Source organism: Ambystoma mexicanum, chromosome 5q (genome assembly GCF_040938575.1).
Source record: "Ambystoma mexicanum isolate Mex_15411 chromosome 5q, UKY_AmexF1_1, whole genome shotgun sequence".
In the NCBI taxonomy this organism is placed as follows: Eukaryota; Metazoa; Chordata; class Amphibia; order Caudata; family Ambystomatidae; genus Ambystoma; species Ambystoma mexicanum.
In genome coordinates, this window is record NC_090933.1 from 527,184,251 (window position 1) to 527,198,698 (window position 14,448).

General features: G+C 49.2%; 12 non-coding genes across 12 annotated transcripts; all 12 read right to left on the bottom strand.

Moving 5' to 3' along the window:
- Positions 1-819: 819 nt before the first annotated feature.
- Positions 820-892, bottom strand: TRNAA-UGC (transfer RNA alanine (anticodon UGC)). Its single transcript has one exon. It is a non-coding gene; the product is annotated as a tRNA-Ala (tRNA).
- A 1,100-nt stretch (positions 893-1,992) lies between these two features.
- Positions 1,993-2,065, bottom strand: TRNAA-UGC (transfer RNA alanine (anticodon UGC)). Its single transcript has one exon. It is a non-coding gene; the product is annotated as a tRNA-Ala (tRNA).
- Positions 2,066-3,165: 1,100 nt separating this feature from the next.
- On the bottom strand, positions 3,166-3,238 carry TRNAA-UGC (transfer RNA alanine (anticodon UGC)). The gene has a single exon. It is a non-coding gene; the product is annotated as a tRNA-Ala (tRNA).
- Positions 3,239-4,338: 1,100 nt separating this feature from the next.
- TRNAA-UGC (transfer RNA alanine (anticodon UGC)) lies at positions 4,339-4,411 on the bottom strand. Its single transcript has one exon. It is a non-coding gene; the product is annotated as a tRNA-Ala (tRNA).
- A 1,100-nt stretch (positions 4,412-5,511) lies between these two features.
- TRNAA-UGC (transfer RNA alanine (anticodon UGC)) lies at positions 5,512-5,584 on the bottom strand. The gene has a single exon. It is a non-coding gene; the product is annotated as a tRNA-Ala (tRNA).
- Positions 5,585-6,684: 1,100 nt separating this feature from the next.
- TRNAA-UGC (transfer RNA alanine (anticodon UGC)) lies at positions 6,685-6,757 on the bottom strand. The gene has a single exon. It is a non-coding gene; the product is annotated as a tRNA-Ala (tRNA).
- A 1,100-nt stretch (positions 6,758-7,857) lies between these two features.
- Positions 7,858-7,930, bottom strand: TRNAA-UGC (transfer RNA alanine (anticodon UGC)). The gene has a single exon. It is a non-coding gene; the product is annotated as a tRNA-Ala (tRNA).
- Positions 7,931-9,030: 1,100 nt separating this feature from the next.
- Positions 9,031-9,103, bottom strand: TRNAA-UGC (transfer RNA alanine (anticodon UGC)). The gene has a single exon. It is a non-coding gene; the product is annotated as a tRNA-Ala (tRNA).
- A 1,100-nt stretch (positions 9,104-10,203) lies between these two features.
- On the bottom strand, positions 10,204-10,276 carry TRNAA-UGC (transfer RNA alanine (anticodon UGC)). Its single transcript has one exon. It is a non-coding gene; the product is annotated as a tRNA-Ala (tRNA).
- A 1,100-nt stretch (positions 10,277-11,376) lies between these two features.
- On the bottom strand, positions 11,377-11,449 carry TRNAA-UGC (transfer RNA alanine (anticodon UGC)). The gene has a single exon. It is a non-coding gene; the product is annotated as a tRNA-Ala (tRNA).
- Positions 11,450-12,549: 1,100 nt separating this feature from the next.
- TRNAA-UGC (transfer RNA alanine (anticodon UGC)) lies at positions 12,550-12,622 on the bottom strand. Its single transcript has one exon. It is a non-coding gene; the product is annotated as a tRNA-Ala (tRNA).
- A 1,100-nt stretch (positions 12,623-13,722) lies between these two features.
- TRNAA-UGC (transfer RNA alanine (anticodon UGC)) lies at positions 13,723-13,795 on the bottom strand. Its single transcript has one exon. It is a non-coding gene; the product is annotated as a tRNA-Ala (tRNA).
- Between the last annotated feature and the right edge of the window lie 653 nt (positions 13,796-14,448).

The following is a 14,448-nucleotide window of genomic DNA, read 5'->3' on the forward strand; positions in this document are numbered from 1 at the left end:
ACCCCATAGACCCGAGAGCTGAATTGAGAAGGTGCTTGCCTGCTGTTTAAGGCCACTTGCACGCTGCTTGGAGCCAAAGGCCCAGCTTTGGAGTGCATTTGTCATTTTTACCAGATGGACATATTTTCCAATAGAGCGTCAGAATACTAAACAGGGAAGATTGAGGTCTGGAAACGGAGTCCACTTTCCAACGTGTGTCCCATAATGCGGAAGTGTCCAGCCGAGTGCAAGCAGGTGCAGGTTGCACGCGTGTTATGGGACAGTGCAGCTTTGGACGTGATCCAATGCTCCTGTAGTTATCAGTGGGCCAGTACAGGTGACACCAGTGAGAGAAGAGGAAAAGAAAGAACTCTCGAGCTGTTGGCTGAGCGGCCCCAGTGGCCTTATGGATAAGGCAGTGGCCTACTTAAACCAAGGATCGTGGGTTCGAGTCCCATCAGGGGTGGATCCTGGAATTTTGTTCAAACTTCTGCCAAAGTTATATGCGGGAGTAGAGGGTGGGTGCAGGCTATTATTTTGCTGGGGGGCGCTGTGTAGTCCCGAACGTGCCCTGCTGGTCGGAGACTTTAAATGCCGGCCCCATAGACCCGAGAGCTGAATAGAGAAGGTGCTTGCTTCTCATTTTATTTCTCTCTGTTGCATAGTTTCACGCCAGCTGCCAGCCTTGGTGCCGAAATGTGTAACGTTTTGGCATAGTAGAAAATGGACGGAAGACTTTTGGGATGATAGTAAACACCCTGAAGCCAGCAGCGCATGCCTCATTTGCGAGGATTTAAGAGTTTTGAATAAAAAAAGTCAAATGAAAGAAAAGTTTCTTGCTGGAGAATGCGGGCATCGATCCCGCTACCTCTCGCATGCAAAGCGAGCGCTCTACCATCTGAGCTAATTCCCCTTCCGAGCAAGTGATCTTAAAGGACAGCTTAGTCTTTATCTCGCACTTGCTTGGCTGTCCAGGGACCTGTAGTGCATAAAGTCGCTTCTCTTCATCTGCCAGGGGAAAAATCACAATGTCACCTTTTTGCCCAAAACAAAAAGTAATGGAGCTACAAATAAAGCTGCAGATGGCCATCCATTGCAATGAAGATTGGCCAACTAGGTCTTAATAGCAGAGTGACTCCACTGCCACGCCCTTTCACGCTGGACCTGCGCTTGTGATCAAGAGGCTGCACACCAACCCCATAGACCCGAGAGCTGAATTGAGAAGGTGCTTGCCTGCTGTTTAAGGCCACTTGCACGCTGCTTGGAGCCAAAGGCCCAGCTTTGGAGTGCATTTGTCATTTTTACCAGATGGACATATTTTCCAATAGAGCGTCAGAATACTAAACAGGGAAGATTGAGGTCTGGAAACGGAGTCCACTTTCCAACGTGTGTCCCATAATGCGGAAGTGTCCAGCCGAGTGCAAGCAGGTGCAGGTTGCACGCGTGTTATGGGACAGTGCAGCTTTGGACGTGATCCAATGCTCCTGTAGTTATCAGTGGGCCAGTACAGGTGACACCAGTGAGAGAAGAGGAAAAGAAAGAACTCTCCAGCTGTTGGCTGAGCGGCCCCAGTGGCCTTATGGATAAGGCAGTGGCCTACTTAAACCAAGGATCGTGGGTTCGAGTCCCATCAGGGGTGGATCCTGGAATTTTGTTCAAACTTCTGCCAAAGTTATATGCGGGAGTAGAGGGTGGGTGCAGGCTATTATTTTGCTGGGGGGCGCTGTGTAGTCCCGAACGTGCCCTGCTGGTCGGAGACTTTAAATGCCGGCCCCATAGACCCGAGAGCTGAATAGAGAAGGTGCTTGCTTCTCATTTTATTTCTCTCTGTTGCATAGTTTCACGCCAGCTGCCAGCCTTGGTGCAGAAATGTGTAACGTTTTGGCATAGTAGAAAATGGACGGAAGACTTTTGGGATGATAGTAAACACCCTGAAGCCAGCAGCGCATGCCTCATTTGCGAGGATTTAAGAGTTTTGAATAAAAAAAGTCAAATGAAAGAAAAGTTTCTTGCTGGAGAATGCGGGCATCGATCCCGCTACCTCTCGCATGCAAAGCGAGCGCTCTACCATCTGAGCTAATTCCCCTTCTGAGCAAATGATCTTAAAGGACAGCTTAGTCTTTATCTCGCACTTGCTTGGCTGTCCAGGGACCTGTAGTGCATAAAGTCGCTTCTCTTCATCTGCCAGGGGAAAAATCACAATGTCACCTTTTTGCCCAAAACAAAAAGTAATGGAGCTACAAATAAAGCTGCAGATGGCCATCCATTGCAATGAAGATTGGCCAACTAGGTCTTAATAGCAGAGTGACTCCACTGCCACGCCCTTTCACGCTGGACCTGCGCTTGTGATCAAGAGGCTGCACACCAACCCCATAGACCCGAGAGCTGAATTGAGAAGGTGCTTGCCTGCTGTTTAAGGCCACTTGCACGCTGCTTGGAGCCAAAGGCCCAGCTTTGGAGTGCATTTGTCATTTTTACCAGATGGACATATTTTCCAATAGAGCGTCAGAATACTAAACAGGGAAGATTGAGGTCTGGAAACGGAGTCCACTTTCCAACGTGTGTCCCATAATGCGGAAGTGTCCAGCCGAGTGCAAGCAGGTGCAGGTTGCACGCGTGTTATGGGACAGTGCAGCTTTGGACGTGATCCAATGCTCCTGTAGTTATCAGTGGGCCAGTACAGGTGACACCAGTGAGAGAAGAGGAAAAGAAAGAACTCTCGAGTTGTTGGCTGAGCGGCCCCAGTGGCCTTATGGATAAGGCAGTGGCCTACTTAAACCAAGGATCGTGGGTTCGAGTCCCATCAGGGGTGGATCCTGGAATTTTGTTCAAACTTCTGCCAAAGTTATATGCGGGAGTAGAGGGTGGGTGCAGGCTATTATTTTGCTGGGGGGCGCTGTGTAGTCCCGAACGTGCCCTGCTGGTCGGAGACTTTAAATGCCGGCCCCATAGACCCGAGAGCTGAATAGAGAAGGTGCTTGCTTCTCATTTTATTTCTCTCTGTTGCATAGTTTCACGCCAGCTGCCAGCCTTGGTGCCGAAATGTGTAACGTTTTGGCATAGTAGAAAATGGACGGAAGACTTTTGGGATGATAGTAAACACCCTGAAGCCAGCAGCGCATGCCTCATTTGCGAGGATTTAAGAGTTTTGAATAAAAAAAGTCAAATGAAAGAAAAGTTTCTTGCTGGAGAATGCGGGCATCGATCCCGCTACCTCTCGCATGCAAAGCGAGCGCTCTACCATCTGAGCTAATTCCCCTTCCGAGCAAGTGATCTTAAAGGACAGCTTAGTCTTTATCTCGCACTTGCTTGGCTGTCCAGGGACCTGTAGTGCATAAAGTCGCTTCTCTTCATCTGCCAGGGGAAAAATCACAATGTCACCTTTTTGCCCAAAACAAAAAGTAATGGAGCTACAAATAAAGCTGCAGATGGCCATCCATTGCAATGAAGATTGGCCAACTAGGTCTTAATAGCAGAGTGACTCCACTGCCACGCCCTTTCACGCTGGACCTGCGCTTGTGATCAAGAGGCTGCACACCAACCCCATAGACCCGAGAGCTGAATTGAGAAGGTGCTTGCCTGCTGTTTAAGGCCACTTGCACGCTGCTTGGAGCCAAAGGCCCAGCTTTGGAGTGCATTTGTCATTTTTACCAGATGGACATATTTTCCAATAGAGCGTCAGAATACTAAACAGGGAAGATTGAGGTCTGGAAACGGAGTCCACTTTCCAACGTGTGTCCCATAATGCGGAAGTGTCCAGCCGAGTGCAAGCAGGTGCAGGTTGCACGCGTGTTATGGGACAGTGCAGCTTTGGACGTGATCCAATGCTCCTGTAGTTATCAGTGGGCCAGTACAGGTGACACCAGTGAGAGAAGAGGAAAAGAAAGAACTCTCGAGCTGTTGGCTGAGCGGCCCCAGTGGCCTTATGGATAAGGCAGTGGCCTACTTAAACCAAGGATCGTGGGTTCGAGTCCCATCAGGGGTGGATCCTGGAATTTTGTTCAAACTTCTGCCAAAGTTATATGCGGGAGTAGAGGGTGGGTGCAGGCTATTATTTTGCTGGGGGGCGCTGTGTAGTCCCGAACGTGCCCTGCTGGTCGGAGACTTTAAATGCCGGCCCCATAGACCCGAGAGCTGAATAGAGAAGGTGCTTGCTTCTCATTTTATTTCTCTCTGTTGCATAGTTTCACGCGAGCTGCCAGCCTTGGTGCAGAAATGTGTAACGTTTTGGCATAGTAGAAAATGGACGGAAGACTTTTGGGATGATAGTAAACACCCTGAAGCCAGCAGCGCATGCCTCATTTGCGAGGATTTAAGAGTTTTGAATAAAAAAAGTCAAATGAAAGAAACGTTTCTTGCTGGAGAATGCGGGCATCGATCCCGCTACCTCTCGCATGCAAAGCGAGCGCTCTACCATCTGAGCTAATTCCCCTTCTGAGCGAATGATCTTAAAGGACAGCTTAGTCTTTATCTCGCACTTGCTTGGCTGTCCAGGGACCTGTAGTGCATAAAGTCGCTTCTCTTCATCTGCCAGGGGAAAAATCACAATGTCACCTTTTTGCCCAAAACAAAAAGTAATGGAGCTACAAATAAAGCTGCAGATGGCCATCCATTGCAATGAAGATTGGCCAACTAGGTCTTAATAGCAGAGTGACTCCACTGCCACGCCCTTTCACGCTGGACCTGCGCTTGTGATCAAGAGGCTGCACACCAACCCCATAGACCCGAGAGCTGAATTGAGAAGGTGCTTGCCTGCTGTTTAAGGCCACTTGCACGCTGCTTGGAGCCAAAGGCCCAGCTTTGGAGTGCATTTGTCATTTTTACCAGATGGACATATTTTCCAATAGAGCGTCAGAATACTAAACAGGGAAGATTGAGGTCTGGAAACGGAGTCCACTTTCCAACGTGTGTCCCATAATGCGGAAGTGTCCAGCCGAGTGCAAGCAGGTGCAGGTTGCACGCGTGTTATGGGACAGTGCAGCTTTGGACGTGATCCAATGCTCCTGTAGTTATCAGTGGGCCAGTACAGGTGACACCAGTGAGAGAAGAGGAAAAGAAAGAACTCTCCAGCTGTTGGCTGAGCGGCCCCAGTGGCCTTATGGATAAGGCAGTGGCCTACTTAAACCAAGGATCGTGGGTTCGAGTCCCATCAGGGGTGGATCCTGGAATTTTGTTCAAACTTCTGCCAAAGTTATATGCGGGAGTAGAGGGTGGGTGCAGGCTATTATTTTGCTGGGGGGCGCTGTGTAGTCCCGAACGTGCCCTGCTGGTCGGAGACTTTAAATGCCGGCCCCATAGACCCGAGAGCTGAATAGAGAAGGTGCTTGCTTCTCATTTTATTTCTCTCTGTTGCATAGTTTCACGCCAGCTGCCAGCCTTGGTGCAGAAATGTGTAACGTTTTGGCATAGTAGAAAATGGACGGAAGACTTTTGGGATGATAGTAAACACCCTGAAGCCAGCAGCGCATGCCTCATTTGCGAGGATTTAAGAGTTTTGAATAAAAAAAGTCAAATGAAAGAAAAGTTTCTTGCTGGAGAATGCGGGCATCGATCCCGCTACCTCTCGCATGCAAAGCGAGCGCTCTACCATCTGAGCTAATTCCCCTTCCGAGCAAGTGATCTTAAAGGACAGCTTAGTCTTTATCTCGCACTTGCTTGGCTGTCCAGGGACCTGTAGTGCATAAAGTCGCTTCTCTTCATCTGCCAGGGGAAAAATCACAATGTCACCTTTTTGCCCAAAACAAAAAGTAATGGAGCTACAAATAAAGCTGCAGATGGCCATCCATTGCAATGAAGATTGGCCAACTAGGTCTTAATAGCAGAGTGACTCCACTGCCACGCCCTTTCACGCTGGACCTGCGCTTGTGATCAAGAGGCTGCACACCAACCCCATAGACCCGAGAGCTGAATTGAGAAGGTGCTTGCCTGCTGTTTAAGGCCACTTGCACGCTGCTTGGAGCCAAAGGCCCAGCTTTGGAGTGCATTTGTCATTTTTACCAGATGGACATATTTTCCAATAGAGCGTCAGAATACTAAACAGGGAAGATTGAGGTCTGGAAACGGAGTCCACTTTCCAACGTGTGTCCCATAATGCGGAAGTGTCCAGCCGAGTGCAAGCAGGTGCAGGTTGCACGCGTGTTATGGGACAGTGCAGCTTTGGACGTGATCCAATGCTCCTGTAGTTATCAGTGGGCCAGTACAGGTGACACCAGTGAGAGAAGAGGAAAAGAAAGAACTCTCGAGCTGTTGGCTGAGCGGCCCCAGTGGCCTTATGGATAAGGCAGTGGCCTACTTAAACCAAGGATCGTGGGTTCGAGTCCCATCAGGGGTGGATCCTGGAATTTTGTTCAAACTTCTGCCAAAGTTATATGCGGGAGTAGAGGGTGGGTGCAGGCTATTATTTTGCTGGGGGGCGCTGTGTAGTCCCGAACGTGCCCTGCTGGTCGGAGACTTTAAATGCCGGCCCCATAGACCCGAGAGCTGAATAGAGAAGGTGCTTGCTTCTCATTTTATTTCTCTCTGTTGCATAGTTTCACGCGAGCTGCCAGCCTTGGTGCAGAAATGTGTAACGTTTTGGCATAGTAGAAAATGGACGGAAGACTTTTGGGATGATAGTAAACACCCTGAAGCCAGCAGCGCATGCCTCATTTGCGAGGATTTAAGAGTTTTGAATAAAAAAAGTCAAATGAAAGAAACGTTTCTTGCTGGAGAATGCGGGCATCGATCCCGCTACCTCTCGCATGCAAAGCGAGCGCTCTACCATCTGAGCTAATTCCCCTTCTGAGCGAATGATCTTAAAGGACAGCTTAGTCTTTATCTCGCACTTGCTTGGCTGTCCAGGGACCTGTAGTGCATAAAGTCGCTTCTCTTCATCTGCCAGGGGAAAAATCACAATGTCACCTTTTTGCCCAAAACAAAAAGTAATGGAGCTACAAATAAAGCTGCAGATGGCCATCCATTGCAATGAAGATTGGCCAACTAGGTCTTAATAGCAGAGTGACTCCACTGCCACGCCCTTTCACGCTGGACCTGCGCTTGTGATCAAGAGGCTGCACACCAACCCCATAGACCCGAGAGCTGAATTGAGAAGGTGCTTGCCTGCTGTTTAAGGCCACTTGCACGCTGCTTGGAGCCAAAGGCCCAGCTTTGGAGTGCATTTGTCATTTTTACCAGATGGACATATTTTCCAATAGAGCGTCAGAATACTAAACAGGGAAGATTGAGGTCTGGAAACGGAGTCCACTTTCCAACGTGTGTCCCATAATGCGGAAGTGTCCAGCCGAGTGCAAGCAGGTGCAGGTTGCACGCGTGTTATGGGACAGTGCAGCTTTGGACGTGATCCAATGCTCCTGTAGTTATCAGTGGGCCAGTACAGGTGACACCAGTGAGAGAAGAGGAAAAGAAAGAACTCTCCAGCTGTTGGCTGAGCGGCCCCAGTGGCCTTATGGATAAGGCAGTGGCCTACTTAAACCAAGGATCGTGGGTTCGAGTCCCATCAGGGGTGGATCCTGGAATTTTGTTCAAACTTCTGCCAAAGTTATATGCGGGAGTAGAGGGTGGGTGCAGGCTATTATTTTGCTGGGGGGCGCTGTGTAGTCCCGAACGTGCCCTGCTGGTCGGAGACTTTAAATGCCGGCCCCATAGACCCGAGAGCTGAATAGAGAAGGTGCTTGCTTCTCATTTTATTTCTCTCTGTTGCATAGTTTCACGCCAGCTGCCAGCCTTGGTGCAGAAATGTGTAACGTTTTGGCATAGTAGAAAATGGACGGAAGACTTTTGGGATGATAGTAAACACCCTGAAGCCAGCAGCGCATGCCTCATTTGCGAGGATTTAAGAGTTTTGAATAAAAAAAGTCAAATGAAAGAAAAGTTTCTTGCTGGAGAATGCGGGCATCGATCCCGCTACCTCTCGCATGCAAAGCGAGCGCTCTACCATCTGAGCTAATTCCCCTTCCGAGCAAGTGATCTTAAAGGACAGCTTAGTCTTTATCTCGCACTTGCTTGGCTGTCCAGGGACCTGTAGTGCATAAAGTCGCTTCTCTTCATCTGCCAGGGGAAAAATCACAATGTCACCTTTTTGCCCAAAACAAAAAGTAATGGAGCTACAAATAAAGCTGCAGATGGCCATCCATTGCAATGAAGATTGGCCAACTAGGTCTTAATAGCAGAGTGACTCCACTGCCACGCCCTTTCACGCTGGACCTGCGCTTGTGATCAAGAGGCTGCACACCAACCCCATAGACCCGAGAGCTGAATTGAGAAGGTGCTTGCCTGCTGTTTAAGGCCACTTGCACGCTGCTTGGAGCCAAAGGCCCAGCTTTGGAGTGCATTTGTCATTTTTACCAGATGGACATATTTTCCAATAGAGCGTCAGAATACTAAACAGGGAAGATTGAGGTCTGGAAACGGAGTCCACTTTCCAACGTGTGTCCCATAATGCGGAAGTGTCCAGCCGAGTGCAAGCAGGTGCAGGTTGCACGCGTGTTATGGGACAGTGCAGCTTTGGACGTGATCCAATGCTCCTGTAGTTATCAGTGGGCCAGTACAGGTGACACCAGTGAGAGAAGAGGAAAAGAAAGAACTCTCGAGCTGTTGGCTGAGCGGCCCCAGTGGCCTTATGGATAAGGCAGTGGCCTACTTAAACCAAGGATCGTGGGTTCGAGTCCCATCAGGGGTGGATCCTGGAATTTTGTTCAAACTTCTGCCAAAGTTATATGCGGGAGTAGAGGGTGGGTGCAGGCTATTATTTTGCTGGGGGGCGCTGTGTAGTCCCGAACGTGCCCTGCTGGTCGGAGACTTTAAATGCCGGCCCCATAGACCCGAGAGCTGAATAGAGAAGGTGCTTGCTTCTCATTTTATTTCTCTCTGTTGCATAGTTTCACGCGAGCTGCCAGCCTTGGTGCAGAAATGTGTAACGTTTTGGCATAGTAGAAAATGGACGGAAGACTTTTGGGATGATAGTAAACACCCTGAAGCCAGCAGCGCATGCCTCATTTGCGAGGATTTAAGAGTTTTGAATAAAAAAAGTCAAATGAAAGAAACGTTTCTTGCTGGAGAATGCGGGCATCGATCCCGCTACCTCTCGCATGCAAAGCGAGCGCTCTACCATCTGAGCTAATTCCCCTTCTGAGCGAATGATCTTAAAGGACAGCTTAGTCTTTATCTCGCACTTGCTTGGCTGTCCAGGGACCTGTAGTGCATAAAGTCGCTTCTCTTCATCTGCCAGGGGAAAAATCACAATGTCACCTTTTTGCCCAAAACAAAAAGTAATGGAGCTACAAATAAAGCTGCAGATGGCCATCCATTGCAATGAAGATTGGCCAACTAGGTCTTAATAGCAGAGTGACTCCACTGCCACGCCCTTTCACGCTGGACCTGCGCTTGTGATCAAGAGGCTGCACACCAACCCCATAGACCCGAGAGCTGAATTGAGAAGGTGCTTGCCTGCTGTTTAAGGCCACTTGCACGCTGCTTGGAGCCAAAGGCCCAGCTTTGGAGTGCATTTGTCATTTTTACCAGATGGACATATTTTCCAATAGAGCGTCAGAATACTAAACAGGGAAGATTGAGGTCTGGAAACGGAGTCCACTTTCCAACGTGTGTCCCATAATGCGGAAGTGTCCAGCCGAGTGCAAGCAGGTGCAGGTTGCACGCGTGTTATGGGACAGTGCAGCTTTGGACGTGATCCAATGCTCCTGTAGTTATCAGTGGGCCAGTACAGGTGACACCAGTGAGAGAAGAGGAAAAGAAAGAACTCTCCAGCTGTTGGCTGAGCGGCCCCAGTGGCCTTATGGATAAGGCAGTGGCCTACTTAAACCAAGGATCGTGGGTTCGAGTCCCATCAGGGGTGGATCCTGGAATTTTGTTCAAACTTCTGCCAAAGTTATATGCGGGAGTAGAGGGTGGGTGCAGGCTATTATTTTGCTGGGGGGCGCTGTGTAGTCCCGAACGTGCCCTGCTGGTCGGAGACTTTAAATGCCGGCCCCATAGACCCGAGAGCTGAATAGAGAAGGTGCTTGCTTCTCATTTTATTTCTCTCTGTTGCATAGTTTCACGCCAGCTGCCAGCCTTGGTGCAGAAATGTGTAACGTTTTGGCATAGTAGAAAATGGACGGAAGACTTTTGGGATGATAGTAAACACCCTGAAGCCAGCAGCGCATGCCTCATTTGCGAGGATTTAAGAGTTTTGAATAAAAAAAGTCAAATGAAAGAAAAGTTTCTTGCTGGAGAATGCGGGCATCGATCCCGCTACCTCTCGCATGCAAAGCGAGCGCTCTACCATCTGAGCTAATTCCCCTTCCGAGCAAGTGATCTTAAAGGACAGCTTAGTCTTTATCTCGCACTTGCTTGGCTGTCCAGGGACCTGTAGTGCATAAAGTCGCTTCTCTTCATCTGCCAGGGGAAAAATCACAATGTCACCTTTTTGCCCAAAACAAAAAGTAATGGAGCTACAAATAAAGCTGCAGATGGCCATCCATTGCAATGAAGATTGGCCAACTAGGTCTTAATAGCAGAGTGACTCCACTGCCACGCCCTTTCACGCTGGACCTGCGCTTGTGATCAAGAGGCTGCACACCAACCCCATAGACCCGAGAGCTGAATTGAGAAGGTGCTTGCCTGCTGTTTAAGGCCACTTGCACGCTGCTTGGAGCCAAAGGCCCAGCTTTGGAGTGCATTTGTCATTTTTACCAGATGGACATATTTTCCAATAGAGCGTCAGAATACTAAACAGGGAAGATTGAGGTCTGGAAACGGAGTCCACTTTCCAACGTGTGTCCCATAATGCGGAAGTGTCCAGCCGAGTGCAAGCAGGTGCAGGTTGCACGCGTGTTATGGGACAGTGCAGCTTTGGACGTGATCCAATGCTCCTGTAGTTATCAGTGGGCCAGTACAGGTGACACCAGTGAGAGAAGAGGAAAAGAAAGAACTCTCGAGCTGTTGGCTGAGCGGCCCCAGTGGCCTTATGGATAAGGCAGTGGCCTACTTAAACCAAGGATCGTGGGTTCGAGTCCCATCAGGGGTGGATCCTGGAATTTTGTTCAAACTTCTGCCAAAGTTATATGCGGGAGTAGAGGGTGGGTGCAGGCTATTATTTTGCTGGGGGGCGCTGTGTAGTCCCGAACGTGCCCTGCTGGTCGGAGACTTTAAATGCCGGCCCCATAGACCCGAGAGCTGAATAGAGAAGGTGCTTGCTTCTCATTTTATTTCTCTCTGTTGCATAGTTTCACGCGAGCTGCCAGCCTTGGTGCAGAAATGTGTAACGTTTTGGCATAGTAGAAAATGGACGGAAGACTTTTGGGATGATAGTAAACACCCTGAAGCCAGCAGCGCATGCCTCATTTGCGAGGATTTAAGAGTTTTGAATAAAAAAAGTCAAATGAAAGAAACGTTTCTTGCTGGAGAATGCGGGCATCGATCCCGCTACCTCTCGCATGCAAAGCGAGCGCTCTACCATCTGAGCTAATTCCCCTTCTGAGCGAATGATCTTAAAGGACAGCTTAGTCTTTATCTCGCACTTGCTTGGCTGTCCAGGGACCTGTAGTGCATAAAGTCGCTTCTCTTCATCTGCCAGGGGAAAAATCACAATGTCACCTTTTTGCCCAAAACAAAAAGTAATGGAGCTACAAATAAAGCTGCAGATGGCCATCCATTGCAAGGAAGATTGGCCAACTAGGTCTTAATAGCAGAGTGACTCCACTGCCACGCCCTTTCACGCTGGACCTGCGCTTGTGATCAAGAGGCTGCACACCAACCCCATAGACCCGAGAGCTGAATTGAGAAGGTGCTTGCCTGCTGTTTAAGGCCACTTGCACGCTGCTTGGAGCCAAAGGCCCAGCTTTGGAGTGCATTTGTCATTTTTACCAGATGGACATATTTTCCAATAGAGCGTCAGAATACTAAACAGGGAAGATTGAGGTCTGGAAACGGAGTCCACTTTCCAACGTGTGTCCCATAATGCGGAAGTGTCCAGCCGAGTGCAAGCAGGTGCAGGTTGCACGCGTGTTATGGGACAGTGCAGCTTTGGACGTGATCCAATGCTCCTGTAGTTATCAGTGGGCCAGTACAGGTGACACCAGTGAGAGAAGAGGAAAAGAAAGAACTCTCCAGCTGTTGGCTGAGCGGCCCCAGTGGCCTTATGGATAAGGCAGTGGCCTACTTAAACCAAGGATCGTGGGTTCGAGTCCCATCAGGGGTGGATCCTGGAATTTTGTTCAAACTTCTGCCAAAGTTATATGCGGGAGTAGAGGGTGGGTGCAGGCTATTATTTTGCTGGGGGGCGCTGTGTAGTCCCGAACGTGCCCTGCTGGTCGGAGACTTTAAATGCCGGCCCCATAGACCCGAGAGCTGAATAGAGAAGGTGCTTGCTTCTCATTTTATTTCTCTCTGTTGCATAGTTTCACGCCAGCTGCCAGCCTTGGTGCAGAAATGTGTAACGTTTTGGCATAGTAGAAAATGGACGGAAGACTTTTGGGATGATAGTAAACACCCTGAAGCCAGCAGCGCATGCCTCATTTGCGAGGATTTAAGAGTTTTGAATAAAAAAAGTCAAATGAAAGAAAAGTTTCTTGCTGGAGAATGCGGGCATCGATCCCGCTACCTCTCGCATGCAAAGCGAGCGCTCTACCATCTGAGCTAATTCCCCTTCTGAGCAAATGATCTTAAAGGACAGCTTAGTCTTTATCTCGCACTTGCTTGGCTGTCCAGGGACCTGTAGTGCATAAAGTCGCTTCTCTTCATCTGCCAGGGGAAAAATCACAATGTCACCTTTTTGCCCAAAACAAAAAGTAATGGAGCTACAAATAAAGCTGCAGATGGCCATCCATTGCAATGAAGATTGGCCAACTAGGTCTTAATAGCAGAGTGACTCCACTGCCACGCCCTTTCACGCTGGACCTGCGCTTGTGATCAAGAGGCTGCACACCAACCCCATAGACCCGAGAGCTGAATTGAGAAGGTGCTTGCCTGCTGTTTAAGGCCACTTGCACGCTGCTTGGAGCCAAAGGCCCAGCTTTGGAGTGCATTTGTCATTTTTACCAGATGGACATATTTTCCAATAGAGCGTCAGAATACTAAACAGGGAAGATTGAGGTCTGGAAACGGAGTCCACTTTCCAACGTGTGTCCCATAATGCGGAAGTGTCCAGCCGAGTGCAAGCAGGTGCAGGTTGCACGCGTGTTATGGGACAGTGCAGCTTTGGACGTGATCCAATGCTCCTGTAGTTATCAGTGGGCCAGTACAGGTGACACCAGTGAGAGAAGAGGAAAAGAAAGAACTCTCGAGTTGTTGGCTGAGCGGCCCCAGTGGCCTTATGGATAAGGCAGTGGCCTACTTAAACCAAGGATCGTGGGTTCGAGTCCCATCAGGGGTGGATCCTGGAATTTTGTTCAAACTTCTGCCAAAGTTATATGCGGGAGTAGAGGGTGGGTGCAGGCTATTATTTTGCTGGGGGGCGCTGTGTAGTCCCGAACGTGCCCTGCTGGTCGGAGACTTTAAATGCCGGCCCCATAGACCCGAGAGCTGAATAGAGAAGGTGCTTGCTTCTCATTTTATTTCTCTCTGTTGCATAGTTTCACGCCAGCTGCCAGCCTTGGTGCAGAAATGTGTAACGTTTTGGCATAGTAGAAAATGGACGGAAGACTTTTGGGATGATAGTAAACACCCTGAAGCCAGCAGCGCATGCCTCATTTGCGAGGATTTAAGAGTTTTGAATAAAAAAAGTCAAATGAAAGAAAAGTTTCTTGCTGGAGAATGCGGGCATCGATCCCGCTACCTCTCGCATGCAAAGCGAGCGCTCTACCATCTGAGCTAATTCCCCTTCCGAGCAAGTGATCTTAAAGGACAGCTTAGTCTTTATCTCGCACTTGCTTGGCTGTCCAGGGACCTGTAGTGCATAAAGTCGCTTCTCTTCATCTGCCAGGGGAAAAATCACAATGTCACCTTTTTGCCCAAAACAAAAAGTAATGGAGCTACAAATAAAGCTGCAGATGGCCATCCATTGCAATGAAGATTGGCCAACTAGGTCTTAATAGCAGAGTGACTCCACTGCCACGCCCTTTCACGCTGGACCTGCGCTTGTGATCAAGAGGCTGCACACCAACCCCATAGACCCGAGAGCTGAATTGAGAAGGTGCTTGCCTGCTGTTTAAGGCCACTTGCACGCTGCTTGGAGCCAAAGGCCCAGCTTTGGAGTGCATTTGTCATTTTTACCAGATGGACATATTTTCCAATAGAGCGTCAGAATACTAAACAGGGAAGATTGAGGTCTGGAAACGGAGTCCACTTTCCAACGTGTGTCCCATAATGCGGAAGTGTCCAGCCGAGTGCAAGCAGGTGCAGGTTGCACGCGTGTTATGGGACAGTGCAGCTTTGGACGTGATCCAATGCTCCTGTAGTTATCAGTGGGCCAGTACAGGTGACACCAGTGAGAGAAGAGGAAAAGAAAGAACTCTCGAGCTGTTGGCTGAGCGG